This window comes from Lonchura striata, chromosome 13 (assembly GCF_046129695.1).
Source record: "Lonchura striata isolate bLonStr1 chromosome 13, bLonStr1.mat, whole genome shotgun sequence".
Taxonomy (NCBI): Eukaryota; Metazoa; Chordata; class Aves; order Passeriformes; family Estrildidae; genus Lonchura; species Lonchura striata.
In genome coordinates this window covers 872,806-895,025 of record NC_134615.1, presented here as the reverse complement: position 1 = coordinate 895,025, position 22,220 = coordinate 872,806, and positions in this window count along the sequence as shown.

Below are 22,220 nucleotides of genomic sequence, written 5' to 3'. Positions count from 1 at the left end.
CCTTGTGTTTGGGAGTCAGCAGCTGCTGGACTTTTGCGATTGCTTTCACTGTGCACTGAATGCCAGGACGGCATGTGCACGTTAAAACAACGAGCTGGGCAAGAGTAATCGAAAGATCACGGACGTCAGAAAGCAGCTTATATATTGCCCTGGGAAGAGTACTGTTTTTGGAGTGTGCAGTAAAATCGTGTTTCTGGGCAAATGAGGCATAAGTGCGCTGCTCTCCTAAGCTATCTCCCTGCGAGACACACTGCCAAAGCTTTTCGCTAGGATGCAGTCTAGTGCAGACGCACACTACGGCTCTCCGGAGCTGTCCGAAGCCAAGCGCCGGTGGCCGGCGTCTTTCGGCTGAAGCAGCGCTTCGGAGCGTACGTCTGCCGCTCCGCTGTTGTGTGCGCGAAGCAGCCGCTTCTCCTGCTCCGGGAGCCGGACAGAGCGGTAGCTTGCACGAGGGCGAAGAACGTTGCCGCAGGGAGACGACATTGTGTGCACAGCCTTGCGACTGCTAGAGGACGGTGGCTAAAGCTCCCTGCCTTTTCAATGCACTGCTGGCATGCTTTATTGAAGGTGTTCCGAGACAACTTTCCTGGGTTTTGACTTCGTCCTGATGCAGCCCCTCTTGGGAAATTGGTGCTCGTCCCAGAAGGCTCGAGATGCAGAAAACTCGATGGCAGCTGCAGAAATGAAGGACTCTGTTGAAGTGTGGAGAAGCAAGAACATAGCCAGCGCCTTGTGTTTGGGAGTCAGCAGCTGCTGGACTTTTGCGATTGCTTTCACTGCGCACTGAATGCCAGGACGGCATGTGCACGTTAAAACAACGAGCTGGGCAAGAGCAGGGAGGGATCACGGCCATCAGAAAGCAGCTTATATATTGCCCTGGGAAGAGTACTGTTTTTGGAGTGTGCAGTAAAATCGTGTTTCTGGGCAAATGAGGCATAAGTGCGCTGCGCTCCTAAGCTATCTCTCTGCGAGACACACTGCCAAAGCTTTTCGCTATGATGCAGTCTAGTGCAGACGCACACTACGGCTCTCCGGAGCTGTCCGAAGCCAAGCGCCGGTGGCCAGCGTCTTTCGGCTGAAGCAGCGCTTCGGAGCGTAGGGCTGCCGCTCCGCTGTTGTGTGCGCGAAGCAGCCGCTTCTCCTGCTCCGGGAGCCGGACAGAGCGGTAGCTTGTACGGGGGCGAAGAACGAAGCCGCAGAGCACCGGGCTTCTGCGCACACCCTAAGGACTGCTAGAGGACCGTGGTGGCCGCACGTCTGCCTCTTCAATTCCCTTCTAGCATCCTTATGGAAGGTGTTCCAGGACAAATTCCCTGAGTTTTGAATTCCTCCTGATGCAGCCCCTCGTGGGAAACTCGTGCTCGTCCTCTGAGTCTCCGACATGCAGAGACCTCGATGGCAACTGCAGAAATGAAGGGCTGCGTTGAGTTGTCGAGAAGCAAGAACATAGCCAGCGCCTTGTGTTTGGGAGTCAGCAGCTGCTGGACTTTTGCGATTGCTTTCACTGTGCACTGAATGCCAGGACGGCATGTGCACGTTAAAACAACGAGCTGGGCAAGAGTAATCGAAAGATCACGGCCGTCAGAAAGCAGCTTATATATTGCCCTGGGAAGAGTACTGTTTTTGGAGTGTGCAGTAAAATCGTGTTTCTGGACAAGGGAGGCATAAGTGCGCTGCGCTCCTAAGGTATCTCCCTGCGAGACACACTGCCAAAGCTTTTCGCTATGATGCAGTCTAGTGCAGACGCACACTACGGCTCTCCGGAGCTGTCCGAAGCCAAGCGCCGGTGGCCAGCGTCTTTCGGCTGAAGCAGCGCTTCGGAGCGTACGGCTGCCGCTCCGCTGTTGTGTGCGCGAAGCAGCCGCTTCTCCTGCTCCGGGAGCCGGACAGAGCGGTAGCTTGCACGAGGGCGAAGAACGTTGCCGCAGGGAGACGACATTGTGTGCACAGCCTTGCGACTGCTAGAGGACGGTGGCTTAAGCTCCCTGCCTTTTCAATGCACTGCTGGCATGGTTTATTGAAGGTCTTCCGAGACAACTTTCCTGGGTTTTGACTTCGTCCCGATGCAGCCCCTCTTGGGAAATTGGTGCTCGTCCCAGAAGGCTCGAGATGCAGAAAACTCGATGGCAGCTGCAGAAATGAAGGACTCTGTTGAAGTGTGGAGAAGCAAGAACATAGCCAGCGCCTTGTGTTTGGGAGTCAGCAGCTGCTGGACTTTTGCGATTGCTTTCACTGTGCACTGAATGCCAGGACGGCATGTTCACGTTAAAACAACGAGCTGGGCAAGAGTAATCGAAAGATCACGGACGTCAGCAAGCAGCTTATATATTGCCCTGGGAAGAGTACTGTTTTTGGAGTGTGCAGTAAAATCGTGTTTCTGGACAAGGGAGGCATAAGTGCGCTGCTCTCCTAAGCTATCTCCCTGCGAGACACACTGCCAAAGCTTTTCGCTATGATGCAGTCTAGTGCAGACGCACACTACGGCTCTCCGGAGCTGTCCGAAGCCAAGCGCCGGTGGCCGGCGTCTTTCGGCTGAAGCAGCGCTTCGGAGCGTAGGGCTGCCGCTCCGCTGTTGTGTGCGCGAAGCAGCCGCTTCTCCTGCTCCGGGAGCCGGACAGAGCGGTAGCTTGTACGGGGGCGAAGAACGAAGCCGCAGAGCACCGGGCTTCTGCGCACACCCTAAGGACTGCTAGAGGACCGTGGTGGCCGCACGTCTGCCTCTTCAATTCCCTTCTAGCATCCTTATGGAAGGTGTTCCAGGACAAATTCCCTGAGTTTTGAATTCCTCCTGATGCAGCCCCTCCTGGGAAACTCGTGCTCGTCCTCTGAGTCTCCGACATGCAGAGACCTCGATGGCAACTGCAGAAATGAAGGGCTGCGTTGAGTTGTCGAGAAGCAAGAACATAGCCAGCGCCTTGTGTTTGGGAGTCAGCAGCTGCTGGACTTTTGCGATTGCTTTCACTGTGCACTGAATGCCAGGACGGCATGTGCACGTTAAAACAACGAGCTGGGCAAGAGTAATCGAAAGATCACGGACGTCAGAAAGCAGCTTATATATTGCCCTGGGAAGAGTACTGTTTTTGGAGTGTGCAGTAAAATCGTGTTTCTGGACAAGGGAGGCATAAGTGCGCTGTGCTCCTAAGCTATCTCCCTGCGAGACACACTGCCAAAGCTTTTCGCTATGATGCAGTCTAGTGCATACCCACTTTACGACTCTACGGAGCTGTCCGAAGCCAAGCGCCGGTGGCCGGCGTCTTTCGGCTGAAGCAGCGCTTCGGAGCGTAGGGCTGCCGCTCCGCTGTTGTGTGCGCGAAGCAGCCGCTTCTCCTGCTCCGGGAGCCGGACAGAGCGGTAGCTTGTACGGCGGCGAAGAACGTTGCCACAGGGAGACGACATTGTGTGCACAGCCTTGCGACTGCTAGAGGACGGTGGCTAAAGCTACCTGCCTTTTCAATGCACTGCTGGCATGCTTTATTGAAGGTGTTCCGAGACAACTTTCCTGGGTTTTGACTTCGTCCTGATGCAGCCCCTCTTGGGAAATTGGTGCGCGTCCCAGAAGGCTCGAGATGCAGAAAACTCGATGGCAGCTGCAGAAATGAAGGACTCTGTTGAAGTGTGGAGAAGCAAGAACATAGCCAGCGCCTTGTGTTTGGGAGTCAGCAGCTGCTGGACTTTTGCGATTGCTTTCACTGTGCACTGAATGCCAGGACGGCATGTGCACGTTAAAACAACGAGCTGGGCAAGAGTAATCGAAAGATCACGGACGTCAGAAAGCAGCTTATATATTGCCCTGGGAAGAGTACTGTTTTTGGAGTGTGCAGTAAAATCATGTTTCTGGACAAGGGAGGCATAAGTGCGCTGCTCTCCTAAGCTATCTCTCTGCGAGACACACTGCCAAAGCTTTTCGCTATGATGCAGTCTAGTGCAGACGCACACTACGGCTCTCCGGAGCTGTCCGAAGCCAAGCGCCGGTGGCCGGCGTCTTTCGGCTGAAGCAGCGCTTCGGAGCGTAGGGCTGCCGCTCCGCTGTTGTGTGCGCGAAGCAGCCGCTTCTCCTGCACCGGGAGCCGGACAGAGCGGTAGCTTGCACGAGGGCGAAGAACGTTGCCGCAGGGAGACGACATTGTGTGTACAGCCTTGCGACTGCTAGAGGACGGTGGCTAAAGCTCCCTGCCTTTTCAATGCACTGCTGGCATGCTTTATTGAAGGTCTTCCGAGACAACTTTCCTGGGTTTTGACTTCGTCCTGATGCAGCCCCTCTTGGGAAATTGGTGCTCATCCCAGAAGGCTCGAGATGCAGAAAACTGGATGGCAGCTGCAGAAATGAAGGACTCTGTTGAAGTGTGGAGAAGCAAGAACATAGCCAGCGCCTTGTGTTTGGGAGTCAGCAGCTGCTGGACTTTTGCGATTGCTTTCACTGTGCACTGAATGCCAGGACGGCATGTGCACGTTAAAACAACGAGCTGGGCAAGAGTAATCGAAAGATCACGGACGTCAGAAAGCAGCTTATATATTGCCCTGGGAAGAGTACTGTTTTTGGAGTGTGCAGTAAAATCGTGTTTCTGGGCAAATGAGGCATAAGTGCGCTGCGCTCCTAAGCTATCTCTCTGCGAGACACACTGCCAAAGCTTTTCGCTATGATGCAGTCTAGTGCAGACGCACACTACGGCTCTCCGGAGCTGTCCGAAGCCAAGCGCCGGTGGCCGGCGTCTTTCGGCTGAAGCAGCGCTTCGGAGCGTAGGGCTGCCGCTCCGCTGTTGTGTGCGCGAAGCAGCCGCTTCTCCTGCTCCGGGAGCCGGACAGAGCGGTAGCTTGTACGGGGGCGAAGAACGAAGCCGCAGAGCACCGGGCTTCGCGCACACCTTAAGGACTGCTAGAGGACCGTGGTGGCCGCACGCCTGCCTCTTCAATTCCCTTCTAGCATCCTTATGGAAGGTGTTCCAGGACAAATTCCCTGAGTTTTGAATTCGTCCTGATGCAGCCCCTCCTGGGAAACTCGTGCTCGTCCTCTGAGTCTCCGACATGCAGAGACCTCGATGGCAACTGCAGAAATGAAGGGCTGCGTTGAGTTGTCGAGAAGCAAGAACATAGCCAGCGCCTTGTGTTTGGGAGTCAGCAGCTGCTGGACTTTTGCGATTGCTTTCACTGTGCACTGAATGCCAGGACGGCATGTGCACGTTAAAACAACGAGCTGGGCAAGAGTAATCGAAAGATCACGGACGTCAGAAAGCAGCTTATATATTGCCCTGGGAAGAGTACTGTTTTTGGAGTGTGCAGTAAAATCGTGTTTCTGGACAAGGGAGGCATAAGTGCGCTGTGCTCCTAAGCTATCTCCCTGCGAGACACACTGCCAAAGCTTTTCGCTATGATGCAGTCTAGTGCATACCCACTCTACGACTCTCCGGAGCTGTCCGAAGCCAAGCGCCGGTGGCCGGCGTCTTTCGGCTGAAGCAGCGCTTCGGAGCGTAGGGCTGCCGCTCCGCTGTTGTGTGCGCGAAGCAGCCGCTTCTCCTGCTCCGGGAGCCGGACAGAGCGGTAGCTTGTACGGCGGCGAAGAACGTTGCCACAGGGAGACGACATTGTGTGCACAGCCTTGCGACTGCTAGAGGACGGTGGCTAAAGCTACCTGCCTTTTCAATGCACTGCTGGCATGCTTTATTGAAGGTGTTCAGAGACAACTTTCCTGGGTTTTGACTTCGTCCTGATGCAGCCCCTCTTGGGAAATTGGTGCGCGTCCCAGAAGGCTCGAGATGCAGAAAACTCGATGGCAGCTGCAGAAATGAAGGACTCTGTTGAAGTGTGGAGAAGCAAGAACATAGCCAGCGCCTTGTGTTTGGGAGTCAGCAGCTGCTGGACTTTTGCGATTGCTTTCACTGTGCACTGAATGCCAGGACGGCATGTGCACGTTAAAACAACGAGCTGGGCAAGAGTAATCGAAAGATCACGGACGTCAGAAAGCAGCTTATATATTGCCCTGGGAAGAGTACTGTTTTTGGAGTGTGCAGTAAAATCATGTTTCTGGACAAGGGAGGCATAAGTGCGCTGCTCTCCTAAGCTATCTCTCTGCGAGACACACTGCCAAAGCTTTTCGCTATGATGCAGTCTAGTGCAGACGCACACTACGGCTCTCCGGAGCTGTCCGAAGCCAAGCGCCGGTGGCCGGCGTATTTCGGCTGAAGCAGCGCTTCGGAGCGTAGGGCTGCCGCTCCGCTGTTGTGTGCGCGAAGCAGCCGCTTCTCCTGCACCGGGAGCCGGACAGAGCGGTAGCTTGCACGAGGGCGAAGAACGTTGCCGCAGGGAGACGACATTGTGTGCACAGCCTTGCGACTGCTAGAGGACGGTGGCTAAAGCTCCCTGCCTTTTCAATGCACTGCTGGCATGCTTTATTGAAGGTCTTCCGAGACAACTTTCCTGGGTTTTGACTTCGTCCTGATGCAGCCCCTCTTGGGAAATTGGTGCTCATCCCAGAAGGCTCGAGATGCAGAAAACTGGATGGCAGCTGCAGAAATGAAGGACTCTGTTGAAGTGTGGAGAAGCAAGAACATAGCCAGCGCCTTGTGTTTGGGAGTCAGCAGCTGCTGGACTTTTGCGATTGCTTTCACTGTGCACTGAATGCCAGGACGGCATGTGCACGTTAAAACAACGAGCTGGGCAAGAGTAATCGAAAGATCACGGCCGTCAGAAAGCAGCTTATATATTGCCCTGGGAAGAGTACTGTTTTTGGAGTGTGCAGTAAAATCGTGTTTCTGGGCAAATGAGGCATAAGTGCGCTGCGCTCCTAAGCTATCTCTCTGCGAGACACACTGCCAAAGCTTTTCGCTATGATGCAGTCTAGTGCAGACGCACACTACGGCTCTCCGGAGCTGTCCGAAGCCAAGCGCCGGTGGCCGGCGTCTTTCGGCTGAAGCAGCGCTTCGGAGCGTAGGGCTGCCGCTCCGCTGTTGTGTGCGCGAAGCAGCCGCTTCTCCTGCTCCGGGAGCCGGACAGAGCGGTAGCTTGTACGGGGGCGAAGAACGAAGCCGCAGAGCACCGGGCTTCGCGCACACCTTAAGGACTGCTAGAGGACCGTGGTGGCCGCACGCCTGCCTCTTCAATTCCCTTCTAGCATCCTTATTGAAGGTGTTCCAGGACAAATTCCCTGAGTTTTGAATTCGTCCTGATGCAGCCCCTCCTGGGAAACTCGTGCTCGTCCTCTGTGGCTCCGACATGCAGAGACCTCGATGGCAACTGCAGAAATGAAGGGCTGCGTTGAGTTGTCGAGAAGCAAGAACATAGCCAGCGCCTTGTGTTTGGGAGTCAGCAGCTGCTGGACTTTTGCGATTGCTTTCACTGTGCACTGAATGCCAGGACGGCATGTGCACGTTAAAACAACGAGCTGGGCAAGAGTAATCGAAAGATCACGGACGTCAGAAAGCAGCTTATATATTGCCCTGGGAAGAGTACTGTTTTTGGAGTGTGCAGTAAAATCGTGTTTCTGGACAAGGGAGGCATAAGTGCGCTGCGCTCCTAAGGTATCTCCCTGCGAGACACACTGCCAAAGCTTTTCGCTATGATGCAGTCTAGTGCAGACGCACACCACGGCTCTCCGGAGCTGTCCGAAGCCAAGCGCCGGTGGCCGGCGTCTTTCGGCTGAAGCAGCGCTTCGGAGCGTAGGGCTGCCGCTCCGCTGTTGTGTGCGCGAAGCAGCCGCTTCTCCTGCTCCGGGAGCCGGACAGAGCGGTAGCTTGTACGAGGGCGAAGAAAGAAACCGCAGAGCACCGGGCTTCTGCGCGCACCCTAAGGACTGCTAGAGGACGGTGGTGGCCGCACGCCTGCCTCTTCAATTCCCTTCTAGCATCCTTATGGAAGGTGTTCCAGGACAAATTCCCTGGGTTTGGATTCCTCCTGATGCAGCCCCTCCTGGGAAACTCGTGCTCGTCCTCTGAGTCTCCGACATGCAGAGACCTCGATGGCAACTGCAGAAATGAAGGGCTGCGTTGAGTTGTCGAGAAGCAAGAACATAGCCAGCGCCTTGTGTTTGGGAGTCAGCAGCTGCTGGACTTTTGCGATTGCTTTCACTGTGCACTGAATGCCAGGACGGCATGTGCACGTTAAAACAACGAGCTGGGCAAGAGTAATCGAAAGATCACGGCCGTCAGAAAGCAGCTTATATATTGCCCTGGGAAGAGTACTGTTTTTGGAGTGTGCAGTAAAATCGTGTTTCTGGACAAGGGAGGCATAAGTGCGCTGCGCTCCTAAGGTATCTCCCTGCGAGACACACTGCCAAAGCTTTTCGCTATGATGCAGTCTAGTGCAGACGCACACTACGGCTCTCCGGAGCTGTCCGAAGCCAAGCGCCGGTGGCCAGCGTCTTTCGGCTGAAGCAGCGCTTCGGAGCGTACGGCTGCCGCTCCGCTGTTGTGTGCGCGAAGCAGCCGCTTCTCCTGCTCCGGGAGCCGGACAGAGCGGTAGCTTGCACGAGGGCGAAGAACGTTGCCGCAGGGAGACGACATTGTGTGCACAGCCTTGCGACTGCTAGAGGACGGTGGCTTAAGCTCCCTGCCTTTTCAATGCACTGCTGGCATGGTTTATTGAAGGTCTTCCGAGACAACTTTCCTGGGTTTTGACTTCGTCCCGATGCAGCCCCTCTTGGGAAATTGGTGCTCGTCCCAGAAGGCTCGAGATGCAGAAAACTCGATGGCAGCTGCAGAAATGAAGGACTCTGTTGAAGTGTGGAGAAGCAAGAACATAGCCAGCGCCTTGTGTTTGGGAGTCAGCAGCTGCTGGACTTTTGCGATTGCTTTCACTGTGCACTGAATGCCAGGACGGCATGTTCACGTTAAAACAACGAGCTGGGCAAGAGTAATCGAAAGATCACGGACGTCAGCAAGCAGCTTATATATTGCCCTGGGAAGAGTACTGTTTTTGGAGTGTGCAGTAAAATCGTGTTTCTGGACAAGGGAGGCATAAGTGCGCTGCTCTCCTAAGCTATCTCCCTGCGAGACACACTGCCAAAGCTTTTCGCTATGATGCAGTCTAGTGCAGACGCACACTACGGCTCTCCGGAGCTGTCCGAAGCCAAGCGCCGGTGGCCGGCGTCTTTCGGCTGAAGCAGCGCTTCGGAGCGTAGGGCTGCCGCTCCGCTGTTGTGTGCGCGAAGCAGCCGCTTCTCCTGCTCCGGGAGCCGGACAGAGCGGTAGCTTGTACGGGGGCGAAGAACGAAGCCGCAGAGCACCGGGCTTCTGCGCACACCCTAAGGACTGCTAGAGGACCGTGGTGGCCGCACGTCTGCCTCTTCAATTCCCTTCTAGCATCCTTATGGAAGGTGTTCCAGGACAAATTCCCTGAGTTTTGAATTCCTCCTGATGCAGCCCCTCCTGGGAAACTCGTGCTCGTCCTCTGAGTCTCCGACATGCAGAGACCTCGATGGCAACTGCAGAAATGAAGGGCTGCGTTGAGTTGTCGAGAAGCAAGAACATAGCCAGCGCCTTGTGTTTGGGAGTCAGCAGCTGCTGGACTTTTGCGATTGCTTTCACTGTGCACTGAATGCCAGGACGGCATGTGCACGTTAAAACAACGAGCTGGGCAAGAGTAATCGAAAGATCACGGACGTCAGAAAGCAGCTTATATATTGCCCTGGGAAGAGTACTGTTTTTGGAGTGTGCAGTAAAATCGTGTTTCTGGACAAGGGAGGCATAAGTGCGCTGTGCTCCTAAGCTATCTCCCTGCGAGACACACTGCCAAAGCTTTTCGCTATGATGCAGTCTAGTGCATACCCACTTTACGACTCTACGGAGCTGTCCGAAGCCAAGCGCCGGTGGCCGGCGTCTTTCGGCTGAAGCAGCGCTTCGGAGCGTAGGGCTGCCGCTCCGCTGTTGTGTGCGCGAAGCAGCCGCTTCTCCTGCTCCGGGAGCCGGACAGAGCGGTAGCTTGTACGGCGGCGAAGAACGTTGCCACAGGGAGACGACATTGTGTGCACAGCCTTGCGACTGCTAGAGGACGGTGGCTAAAGCTACCTGCCTTTTCAATGCACTGCTGGCATGCTTTATTGAAGGTGTTCCGAGACAACTTTCCTGGGTTTTGACTTCGTCCTGATGCAGCCCCTCTTGGGAAATTGGTGCGCGTCCCAGAAGGCTCGAGATGCAGAAAACTCGATGGCAGCTGCAGAAATGAAGGACTCTGTTGAAGTGTGGAGAAGCAAGAACATAGCCAGCGCCTTGTGTTTGGGAGTCAGCAGCTGCTGGACTTTTGCGATTGCTTTCACTGTGCACTGAATGCCAGGACGGCATGTGCACGTTAAAACAACGAGCTGGGCAAGAGTAATCGAAAGATCACGGACGTCAGAAAGCAGCTTATATATTGCCCTGGGAAGAGTACTGTTTTTGGAGTGTGCAGTAAAATCATGTTTCTGGACAAGGGAGGCATAAGTGCGCTGCTCTCCTAAGCTATCTCTCTGCGAGACACACTGCCAAAGCTTTTCGCTATGATGCAGTCTAGTGCAGACGCACACTACGGCTCTCCGGAGCTGTCCGAAGCCAAGCGCCGGTGGCCGGCGTCTTTCGGCTGAAGCAGCGCTTCGGAGCGTAGGGCTGCCGCTCCGCTGTTGTGTGCGCGAAGCAGCCGCTTCTCCTGCACCGGGAGCCGGACAGAGCGGTAGCTTGCACGAGGGCGAAGAACGTTGCCGCAGGGAGACGACATTGTGTGCACAGCCTTGCGACTGCTAGAGGACGGTGGCTAAAGCTCCCTGCCTTTTCAATGCACTGCTGGCATGCTTTATTGAAGGTCTTCCGAGACAACTTTCCTGGGTTTTGACTTCGTCCTGATGCAGCCCCTCTTGGGAAATTGGTGCTCATCCCAGAAGGCTCGAGATGCAGAAAACTGGATGGCAGCTGCAGAAATGAAGGACTCTGTTGAAGTGTGGAGAAGCAAGAACATAGCCAGCGCCTTGTGTTTGGGAGTCAGCAGCTGCTGGACTTTTGCGATTGCTTTCACTGTGCACTGAATGCCAGGACGGCATGTGCACGTTAAAACAACGAGCTGGGCAAGAGTAATCGAAAGATCACGGACGTCAGAAAGCAGCTTATATATTGCCCTGGGAAGAGTACTGTTTTTGGAGTGTGCAGTAAAATCGTGTTTCTGGGCAAATGAGGCATAAGTGCGCTGCGCTCCTAAGCTATCTCTCTGCGAGACACACTGCCAAAGCTTTTCGCTATGATGCAGTCTAGTGCAGACGCACACTACGGCTCTCCGGAGCTGTCCGAAGCCAAGCGCCGGTGGCCGGCGTCTTTCGGCTGAAGCAGCGCTTCGGAGCGTAGGGCTGCCGCTCCGCTGTTGTGTGCGCGAAGCAGCCGCTTCTCCTGCTCCGGGAGCCGGACAGAGCGGTAGCTTGTACGGGGGCGAAGAACGAAGCCGCAGAGCACCGGGCTTCGCGCACACCTTAAGGACTGCTAGAGGACCGTGGTGGCCGCACGCCTGCCTCTTCAATTCCCTTCTAGCATCCTTATGGAAGGTGTTCCAGGACAAATTCCCTGAGTTTTGAATTCGTCCTGATGCAGCCCCTCCTGGGAAACTCGTGCTCGTCCTCTGAGTCTCCGACATGCAGAGACCTCGATGGCAACTGCAGAAATGAAGGGCTGCGTTGAGTTGTCGAGAAGCAAGAACATAGCCAGCGCCTTGTGTTTGGGAGTCAGCAGCTGCTGGACTTTTGCGATTGCTTTCACTGTGCACTGAATGCCAGGACGGCATGTGCACGTTAAAACAACGAGCTGGGCAAGAGTAATCGAAAGATCACGGACGTCAGAAAGCAGCTTATATATTGCCCTGGGAAGAGTACTGTTTTTGGAGTGTGCAGTAAAATCGTGTTTCTGGACAAGGGAGGCATAAGTGCGCTGTGCTCCTAAGCTATCTCCCTGCGAGACACACTGCCAAAGCTTTTCGCTATGATGCAGTCTAGTGCATACCCACTCTACGACTCTCCGGAGCTGTCCGAAGCCAAGCGCCGGTGGCCGGCGTCTTTCGGCTGAAGCAGCGCTTCGGAGCGTAGGGCTGCCGCTCCGCTGTTGTGTGCGCGAAGCAGCCGCTTCTCCTGCTCCGGGAGCCGGACAGAGCGGTAGCTTGTACGGCGGCGAAGAACGTTGCCACAGGGAGACGACATTGTGTGCACAGCCTTGCGACTGCTAGAGGACGGTGGCTAAAGCTACCTGCCTTTTCAATGCACTGCTGGCATGCTTTATTGAAGGTGTTCAGAGACAACTTTCCTGGGTTTTGACTTCGTCCTGATGCAGCCCCTCTTGGGAAATTGGTGCGCGTCCCAGAAGGCTCGAGATGCAGAAAACTCGATGGCAGCTGCAGAAATGAAGGACTCTGTTGAAGTGTGGAGAAGCAAGAACATAGCCAGCGCCTTGTGTTTGGGAGTCAGCAGCTGCTGGACTTTTGCGATTGCTTTCACTGTGCACTGAATGCCAGGACGGCATGTGCACGTTAAAACAACGAGCTGGGCAAGAGTAATCGAAAGATCACGGACGTCAGAAAGCAGCTTATATATTGCCCTGGGAAGAGTACTGTTTTTGGAGTGTGCAGTAAAATCATGTTTCTGGACAAGGGAGGCATAAGTGCGCTGCTCTCCTAAGCTATCTCTCTGCGAGACACACTGCCAAAGCTTTTCGCTATGATGCAGTCTAGTGCAGACGCACACTACGGCTCTCCGGAGCTGTCCGAAGCCAAGCGCCGGTGGCCGGCGTATTTCGGCTGAAGCAGCGCTTCGGAGCGTAGGGCTGCCGCTCCGCTGTTGTGTGCGCGAAGCAGCCGCTTCTCCTGCACCGGGAGCCGGACAGAGCGGTAGCTTGCACGAGGGCGAAGAACGTTGCCGCAGGGAGACGACATTGTGTGCACAGCCTTGCGACTGCTAGAGGACGGTGGCTAAAGCTCCCTGCCTTTTCAATGCACTGCTGGCATGCTTTATTGAAGGTCTTCCGAGACAACTTTCCTGGGTTTTGACTTCGTCCTGATGCAGCCCCTCTTGGGAAATTGGTGCTCATCCCAGAAGGCTCAAGATGCAGAAAACTGGATGGCAGCTGCAGAAATGAAGGACTCTGTTGAAGTGTGGAGAAGCAAGAACATAGCCAGCGCCTTGTGTTTGGGAGTCAGCAGCTGCTGGACTTTTGCGATTGCTTTCACTGTGCACTGAATGCCAGGACGGCATGTGCACGTTAAAACAACGAGCTGGGCAAGAGTAATCGAAAGATCACGGCCGTCAGAAAGCAGCTTATATATTGCCCTGGGAAGAGTACTGTTTTTGGAGTGTGCAGTAAAATCGTGTTTCTGGGCAAATGAGGCATAAGTGCGCTGCGCTCCTAAGCTATCTCTCTGCGAGACACACTGCCAAAGCTTTTCGCTATGATGCAGTCTAGTGCAGACGCACACTACGGCTCTCCGGAGCTGTCCGAAGCCAAGCGCCGGTGGCCGGCGTCTTTCGGCTGAAGCAGCGCTTCGGAGCGTAGGGCTGCCGCTCCGCTGTTGTGTGCGCGAAGCAGCCGCTTCTCCTGCTCCGGGAGCCGGACAGAGCGGTAGCTTGTACGGGGGCGAAGAACGAAGCCGCAGAGCACCGGGCTTCGCGCACACCTTAAGGACTGCTAGAGGACCGTGGTGGCCGCACGCCTGCCTCTTCAATTCCCTTCTAGCATCCTTATTGAAGGTGTTCCAGGACAAATTCCCTGAGTTTTGAATTCGTCCTGATGCAGCCCCTCCTGGGAAACTCGTGCTCGTCCTCTGTGGCTCCGACATGCAGAGACCTCGATGGCAACTGCAGAAATGAAGGGCTGCGTTGAGTTGTCGAGAAGCAAGAACATAGCCAGCGCCTTGTGTTTGGGAGTCAGCAGCTGCTGGACTTTTGCGATTGCTTTCACTGTGCACTGAATGCCAGGACGGCATGTGCACGTTAAAACAACGAGCTGGGCAAGAGTAATCGAAAGATCACGGACGTCAGAAAGCAGCTTATATATTGCCCTGGGAAGAGTACTGTTTTTGGAGTGTGCAGTAAAATCGTGTTTCTGGACAAGGGAGGCATAAGTGCGCTGCGCTCCTAAGGTATCTCCCTGCGAGACACACTGCCAAAGCTTTTCGCTATGATGCAGTCTAGTGCAGACGCACACCACGGCTCTCCGGAGCTGTCCGAAGCCAAGCGCCGGTGGCCGGCGTCTTTCGGCTGAAGCAGCGCTTCGGAGCGTAGGGCTGCCGCTCCGCTGTTGTGTGCGCGAAGCAGCCGCTTCTCCTGCTCCGGGAGCCGGACAGAGCGGTAGCTTGTACGAGGGCGAAGAAAGAAACCGCAGAGCACCGGGCTTCTGCGCGCACCCTAAGGACTGCTAGAGGACGGTGGTGGCCGCACGCCTGCCTCTTCAATTCCCTTCTAGCATCCTTATGGAAGGTGTTCCAGGACAAATTCCCTGGGTTTGGATTCCTCCTGATGCAGCCCCTCCTGGGAAACTCGTGCTCGTCCTCTGAGTCTCCGACATGCAGAGACCTCGATGGCAACTGCAGAAATGAAGGGCTGCGTTGAGTTGTCGAGAAGCAAGAACATAGCCAGCGCCTTGTGTTTGGGAGTCAGCAGCTGCTGGACTTTTGCGATTGCTTTCACTGTGCACTGAATGCCAGGACGGCATGTGCACGTTAAAACAACGAGCTGGGCAAGAGTAATCGAAAGATCACGGACGTCAGAAAGCAGCTTATATATTGCCCTGGGAAGAGTACTGTTTTTGGAGTGTGCAGTAAAATCATGTTTCTGGACAAGGGAGGCATAAGTGCGCTGTGCTCCTAAGCTATCTCCCTGCGAGACACACTGCCAAAGCTTTTCGCTATGATGCAGTCTAGTGCATACCCACTCTACGACTCTCCGGAGCTGTCCGAAGCCAAGCGCCGGTGGCCGGCGTCTTTCGGCTGAAGCAGCGCTTCGGAGCGTAGGGCTGCCGCTCCGCTGTTGTGTGCGCGAAGCAGCCGCTTCTCCTGCACCGGGAGCCGGACAGAGCGGTAGCTTGCACGAGGGCGAAGAACGTTGCCGCAGGGAGACGACATTGTGTGCACAGCCTTGCGACTGCTAGAGGACGGTGGCTAAAGCTACCTGCCTTTTCAATGCACTGCTGGCATGCTTTATTGAAGGTCTTCCGAGACAACTTTCCTGGGTTTTGACTTTGTCCTGATGCAGCCCCTCTTGGGAAATTGGTGCTCGTCCCAGAAGGCTCGAGATGCAGAAAACTGGATGGCAGCTGCAGAAATGAAGGACTCTGTTGAAGTGTGGAGAAGCAAGAACATAGCCAGCGCCTTGTGTTTGGGAGTCAGCAGCTGCTGGACTTTTGCGATTGCTTTCACTGTGCACTGAATGCCAGGACGGCATGTGCACGTTAAAACAACGAGCTGGGCAAGAGTAATCGAAAGATCACGGCCGTCAGAAAGCAGCTTATATATTGCCCTGGGAAGAGTACTGTTTTTGGAGTGTGCAGTAAAATCGTGTTTCTGGACAAGGGAGGCATAAGTGCGCTGCTCTCCTAAGCTATCTCCCTGCGAGACACACTGCCAAAGCTTTTCGCTATGATGCAGTCTAGTGCAGACGCACACTACGGCTCTCCGGAGCTGTCCGAAGCCAAGCGCCGGTGGCCAGCGTCTTTCGGCTGAAGCAGCGCTTCGGAGCGTAGGGCTGCCGCTCCGCTGTTGTGTGCGCGAAGCAGCCGCTTCTCCTGCTCCGGGAGCCGGACAGAGCGGTAGCTTGCACGAGGGCGAAGAACGTTGCCGCAGGGAGACGACATTCTGTGCACAGCCTTGCGACTGCTACAGGACGGTGGCTAAAGCTCCCTGCCTTTTCAATGCACTGCTGGCATGCTTTATTGAAGGTCTTCCGAGACAACTTTCCTGGGTTTTGACTTCGTCCCGATGCAGCCCCTCTTGGGAAATTGGTGCTCGTCCCAGAAGGCTCGAGATGCAGAAAACTGGATGGCAGCTGCAGAAATGAAGGACTCTGTTGAAGTGTGGAGAAGCAAGAACATAGCCAGCGCCTTGTGTTTGGGAGTCAGCAGCTGCTGGACTTTTGCGATTGCTTTCACTGTGCACTGAATGCCAGGACGGCATGTGCATGTTAAAACAACGAGCTGGGCAAGAGTAATCGAAAGATCACGGCCGTCAGAAAGCAGCTTATATATTGCCCTGGGAAGAGTACTGTTTTTGGAGTGTGCAGTAAAATCGTGTTTCTGGGCAAATGAGGCATAAGTGCGCTGCGCTCCTAAGCTATCTCTCTGCGAGACACACTGCCAAAGCTTTTCGCTATGATGCAGTCTAGTGCAGACGCACACTACGGCTCTCCGGAGCTGTCCAAAGCCAAGCGCCGGTGGCCGGCGTCTTTCGGCTGAAGCAGCGCTTCGGAGCGTAGGGCTGCCGCTCCGCTGTTGTGTGCGCGAAGCAGCCGCTTCTCCTGCTCCGGGAGCCGGACAGAGCGCTAGCTTGTACGGGGGCGAAGAACGAAGCCGCAGAGCACCGGGCTTCGCGCACACCTTAAGGACTGCTAGAGGATCGTGGTGGCCCCACGCCTGCCTCTTCAATTCCCTTCTAGCATCCTTATGGAAGGTGTTCCAGGACAAATTCCCTGAGTTTTGAATTCGTCCTGATACAGCCCCTCCTGGGAAACTCGTGCTCGATCTCTGTGGCTCCGACATGCAGAGACCTCGATGGCAACTGCAGAAATGAAGGGCTGCGTTGAGTTGTCGAGAAGCAAGAACATAGCCAGTGCCTTGTGTTTGGGAGTCAGCAGCTGCTGGACTTTTGCGATTGCTTTCACTGTGCACTGAATGCCAGGACGGCATGTGCACGTTAAAACAACGAGCTGGGCAAGAGTAATCGAAAGATCACGGACGTCAGAAAGCAGCTTATATATTGCCCTGGGAAGAGTACTGTTTTTGGAGTGTGCAGTAAAATCGTGTTTCTGGGCAAATGAGGCATAAGTGCGCTGCGCTCCTAAGCTATCTCCCTGCGAGACACACTGCCAAAGCTTTTCGCTATGATGCAGTCTAGTGCAGACGCACACTACGGCTCTCCGGAGCTGTCCGAAGCCAAGCGCCGGTGGCCGGCGTCTTTCGGCTGAAGCAGCGCTTCGGAGCGTACGTCTGCCGCTCCGCTGTTGTGTGCGCGAAGCAGCCGCTTCTCCTGCTCCGGGAGCCGGACAGAGCGGTAGCTTGCACGAGGGCGAAGAACGTTGCCGCAGGGAGACGACATTGTGTGCACAGCCTTGCGACTGCTAGAGGACGGTGGCTAAAGCTACCTGCCTTTTCAATGCACTGCTGGCATGGTTTATTGAAGGTGTTCCGAGACAACTTTCCTGGGTTTTGAATTCGTCCTGATGCAGCCCCTCTTGGGAAATTGGTGCTCGTCCCAGAAGGCTCGAGATGCAGAGACCTCGATGGCAACTGCAGAAATGAAGGGCTGCGTTGAGTTGTCGAGAAGCAAGAACATAGCCAGCGCCTTGTGTTTGGGAGTCAGCAGCTGCTGGACTTTTGCGATTGCTTTCACTGTGCACTGAATGCCAGGACGGCATGTGCACGTTAAAACAACGAGCTGGGCAAGAGTAATCGAAAGATCACGGCCGTCAGAAAGCAGCTTATATATTGCCCTGGGAAGAGTACTGTTTTTGGAGCGTGCAGTAAAATCGTGTTTCTGGGCAAATGAGGCATAAGTGCGCTGCGCTCCTAAGCTATCTCTCTGCGAGACACACTGCCAAAGCTTTTCGCTATGATGCAGTCTAGTGCAGACGCACACTACGGCTCTCCGGAGCTGTCCGAAGCCAAGCGCCGGTGGCCGGCGTCTTTCGGCTGAAGCAGCGCTTCGGAGCGTAGGGCTGCCGCTCCGCTGTTGTGTGCGCGAAGCAGCCGCTTCTCCTGCTCCGGGAGCCGGACAGAGCGGTAGCTTGTACGGGGGCGAAGAACGAAGCCGCAGAGCACCGGGCTTCGCGCACACCTTAAGGACTGCTAGAGGACCGTGGTGGCCGCACGCCTGCCTCTTCAATTCCCTTCTAGCATCCTTATGGAAGGTGTTCCAGGACAAATTCCCTGAGTTTTGAATTCGTCCTGATGCAGCCCCTCCTGGGAAACTCGTGCTCGATCTCTGTGGCTCCGACATGCAGAGACCTCGATGGCAACTGCAGAAATGAAGGGCTGCGTTGAGTTGTCGAGAAGCAAGAACATAGCCAGTGCCTTGTGTTTGGGAGTCAGCAGCTGCTGGACTTTTGCGATTGCTTTCACTGTGCACTGAATACCAGGACGGCATGTGCACGTTAAAACAACGAGCTGGGCAAGAGTAATCGAAAGATCACGGACGTCAGAAAGCAGCTTATATATTGCCCTGGGAAGAGTACTGTTTTTGGAGTGTGCAGTAAAATCGTGTTTCTGGGCAAATGAGGCATAAGTGCGCTGCGCTCCTAAGCTATCTCCCTGCGAGACACACTGCCAAAGCTTTTCGCTAGGATGCAGTCTAGTGCATACCCACACTACGGCTCTCCGGAGCTGTCCGAAGCCAAGCGCCGGTGGCCGGCGTCTTTCGGCTGAAGCAGCGCTTCGGAGCGTACGTCTGCCGCTCCGCTGTTGTGTGCGCGAAGCAGCCGCTTCTCCTGCTCCGGGAGCCGGACAGAGCGGTAGCTTGCACGAGGGCGAAGAACGTTGCCGCAGGGAGACGACATTGTGTGCACAGCCTTGGCACTGCTAGAGGACGGTGGCTAAAGCTCCCTGCCTTTTCAATGCACTGCTGGCATGCTTTATTGAAGGTGTTCCGAGACAACTTTCCTGGGTTTTGACTTCGTCCTGATGCAGCCCCTCTTGGGAAATTGGTGCTCGTCCCAGAAGGCTCGAGATGCAGAAAACTCGATGGCAGCTGCAGAAATGAAGGACTCTGTTGAAGTGTGGAGAAGCAAGAACATAGCCAGCGCCTTGTGTTTGGGAGTCAGCAGCTGCTGGACTTTTGCGATTGCTTTCACTGTGCACTGAATGCCAGGACGGCATGTGCACGTTAAAACAACGAGCTGGGCAAGAGCAGGGAGGGATCACGGCCATCAGAAAGCAGCTTATATATTGCCCTGGGAAGAGTACTGTTTTTGGAGTGTGCAGTAAAATCGTGTTTCTGGGCAAATGAGGCATAAGTGCGCTGCGCTCCTAAGCTATCTCTCTGCGAGACACACTGCCAAAGCTTTTCGCTAGGATGCAGTCTAGTGCAGACGCACACTACGGCTCTCCGGAGCTGTCCGAAGCCAAGCGCCGGTGGCCGGCGTCTTTCGGCTGAAGCAGCGCTTCGGAGCGTAGGGCTGCCGCTCCGCTGTTGTGTGCGCGAAGCAGCCGCTTCTCCTGCTCCGGGAGCCGGACAGAGCGGTAGCTTGTACGGGGGCGAAGAACGAAGCCGCAGAGCACCGGGCTTCTGCGCACACCCTAAGGACTGCTAGAGGACCGTGGTGGCCGCACGTCTGCCTCTTCAATTCCCTTCTAGCATCCTTATGGAAGGTGTTCCAGGACAAATTCCCTGAGTTTTGAATTCGTCCTGATGCAGCCCCTCCTGGGAAACTCGTGCTCGATCTCTGTGGCTCCGACATGCAGAGACCTCGATGGCAACTGCAGAAATGAAGGGCTGCGTTGAGTTGTCGAGAAGCAAGAACATAGCCAGTGCCTTGTGTTTGGGAGTCAGCAGCTGCTGGACTTTTGCGATTGCTTTCACTGTGCACTGAATGCCAGGACGGCATGTGCACGTTAAAACAACGAGCTGGGCAAGAGTAATCGAAAGATCACGGACGTCAGAAAGCAGCTTATATATTGCCCTGGGAAGAGTACTGTTTTTGGAGTGTGCAGTAAAATCGTGTTTCTGGGCAAATGAGGCATAAGTGCGCTGCTCTCCTAAGCTATCTCCCTGCGAGACACACTGCCAAAGCTTTTCGCTATGATGCAGTCTAGTGCAGACGCACACTACGGCTCTCCGGAGCTGTCCGAAGCCAAGCGCCGGTGGCCGGCGTCTTTCGGCTGAAGCAGCGCTTCGGAGCGTACGTCTGCCGCTCCGCTGTTGTGTGCGCGAAGCAGCCGCTTCTCCTGCTCCGGGAGCCGGACAGAGCGGTAGCTTGCACGAGGGCGAAGAACGTTGCCGCAGGGAGACGACATTGTGTGCACAGCCTTGCGACTGCTAGAGGACGGTGGCTAAAGCTCCCTGCCTTTTCAATGCACTGCTGGCATGCTTTATTGAAGGTGTTCCGAGACAACTTTCCTGGGTTTTGAATTCGTCCTGATGCAGCCCCTCTTGGGAAATTGGTGCTCGTCCCAGAAGGCTCGAGATGCAGAGACCTCGATGGCAACTGCAGAAATGAAGGGCTGCGTTGAGTTGTCGAGAAGCAAGAACATAGCCAGCGCCTTGTGTTTGGGAGTCAGCAGCTGCTGGACTTTTGCGATTGCTTTCACTGTGCACTGAATGCCAGGACGGCATGTGCACGTTAAAACAACGAGCTGGGCAAGAGTAATCGAAAGATCACGGCCGTCAGAAAGCAGCTTATATATTGCCCTGGGAAGAGTACTGTTTTTGGAGCGTGCAGTAAAATCGTGTTTCTGGGCAAATGAGGCATAAGTGCGCTGCGCTCCTAAGCTATCTCTCTGCGAGACACACTGCCAAAGCTTTTCGCTATGATGCAGTCTAGTGCAGACGCACACTACGGCTCTCCGGAGCTGTCCGAAGCCAAGCGCCGGTGGCCGGCGTCTTTCGGCTGAAGCAGCGCTTCGGAGCGTAGGGCTGCCGCTCCGCTGTTGTGTGCGCGAAGCAGCCGCTTCTCCTGCTCCGGGAGCCGGACAGAGCGGTAGCTTGTACGGGGGCGAAGAACGAAGCCGCAGAGCACCGGGCTTCGCGCACACCTTAAGGACTGCTAGAGGACCGTGGTGGCCGCACGCCTGCCTCTTCAATTCCCTTCTAGCATCCTTATGGAAGGTGTTCCAGGACAAATTCCCTGAGTTTTGAATTCGTCCTGATGCAGCCCCTCCTGGGAAACTCGTGCTCGATCTCTGTGGCTCCGACATGCAGAGACCTCGATGGCAACTGCAGAAATGAAGGGCTGCGTTGAGTTGTCGAGAAGCAAGAACATAGCCAGTGCCTTGTGTTTGGGAGTCAGCAGCTGCTGGACTTTTGCGATTGCTTTCACTGTGCACTGAATGCCAGGACGGCATGTGCACGTTAAAACAACGAGCTGGGCAAGAGTAATCGAAAGATCACGGACGTCAGAAAGCAGCTTATATATTGCCCTGGGAAGAGTACTGTTTTTGGAGTGTGCAGTAAAATCGTGTTTCTGGGCAAATGAGGCATAAGTGCGCTGCGCTCCTAAGCTATCTCCCTGCGAGACACACTGCCAAAGCTTTTCGCTAGGATGCAGTCTAGTGCATACCCACACTACGGCTCTCCGGAGCTGTCCGAAGCCAAGCGCCGGTGGCCGGCGTCTTTCGGCTGAAGCAGCGCTTCGGAGCGTACGTCTGCCGCTCCGCTGTTGTGTGCGCGAAGCAGCCGCTTCTCCTGCTCCGGGAGCCGGACAGAGCGGTAGCTTGCACGAGGGCGAAGAACGTTGCCGCAGGGAGACGACATTGTGTGCACAGCCTTGGCACTGCTAGAGGACGGTGGCTAAAGCTCCCTGCCTTTTCAATGCACTGCTGGCATGCTTTATTGAAGGTGTTCCGAGACAACTTTCCTGGGTTTTGACTTCGTCCTGATGCAGCCCCTCTTGGGAAATTGGTGCTCGTCCCAGAAGGCTCGAGATGCAGAAAACTCGATGGCAGCTGCAGAAATGAAGGACTCTGTTGAAGTGTGGAGAAGCAAGAACATAGCCAGCGCCTTGTGTTTGGGAGTCAGCAGCTGCTGGACTTTTGCGATTGCTTTCACTGTGCACTGAATGCCAGGACGGCATGTGCACGTTAAAACAACGAGCTGGGCAAGAGCAGGGAGGGATCACGGCCATCAGAAAGCAGCTTATATATTGCCCTGGGAAGAGTACTGTTTTTGGAGTGTGCAGTAAAATCGTGTTTCTGGGCAAATGAGGCATAAGTGCGCTGCGCTCCTAAGCTATCTCTCTGCGAGACACACTGCCAAAGCTTTTCGCTAGGATGCAGTCTAGTGCAGACGCACACTACGGCTCTCCGGAGCTGTCCGAAGCCAAGCGCCGGTGGCCAGCGTCTTTCGGCTGAAGCAGCGCTTCGGAGCGTACGGCTGCC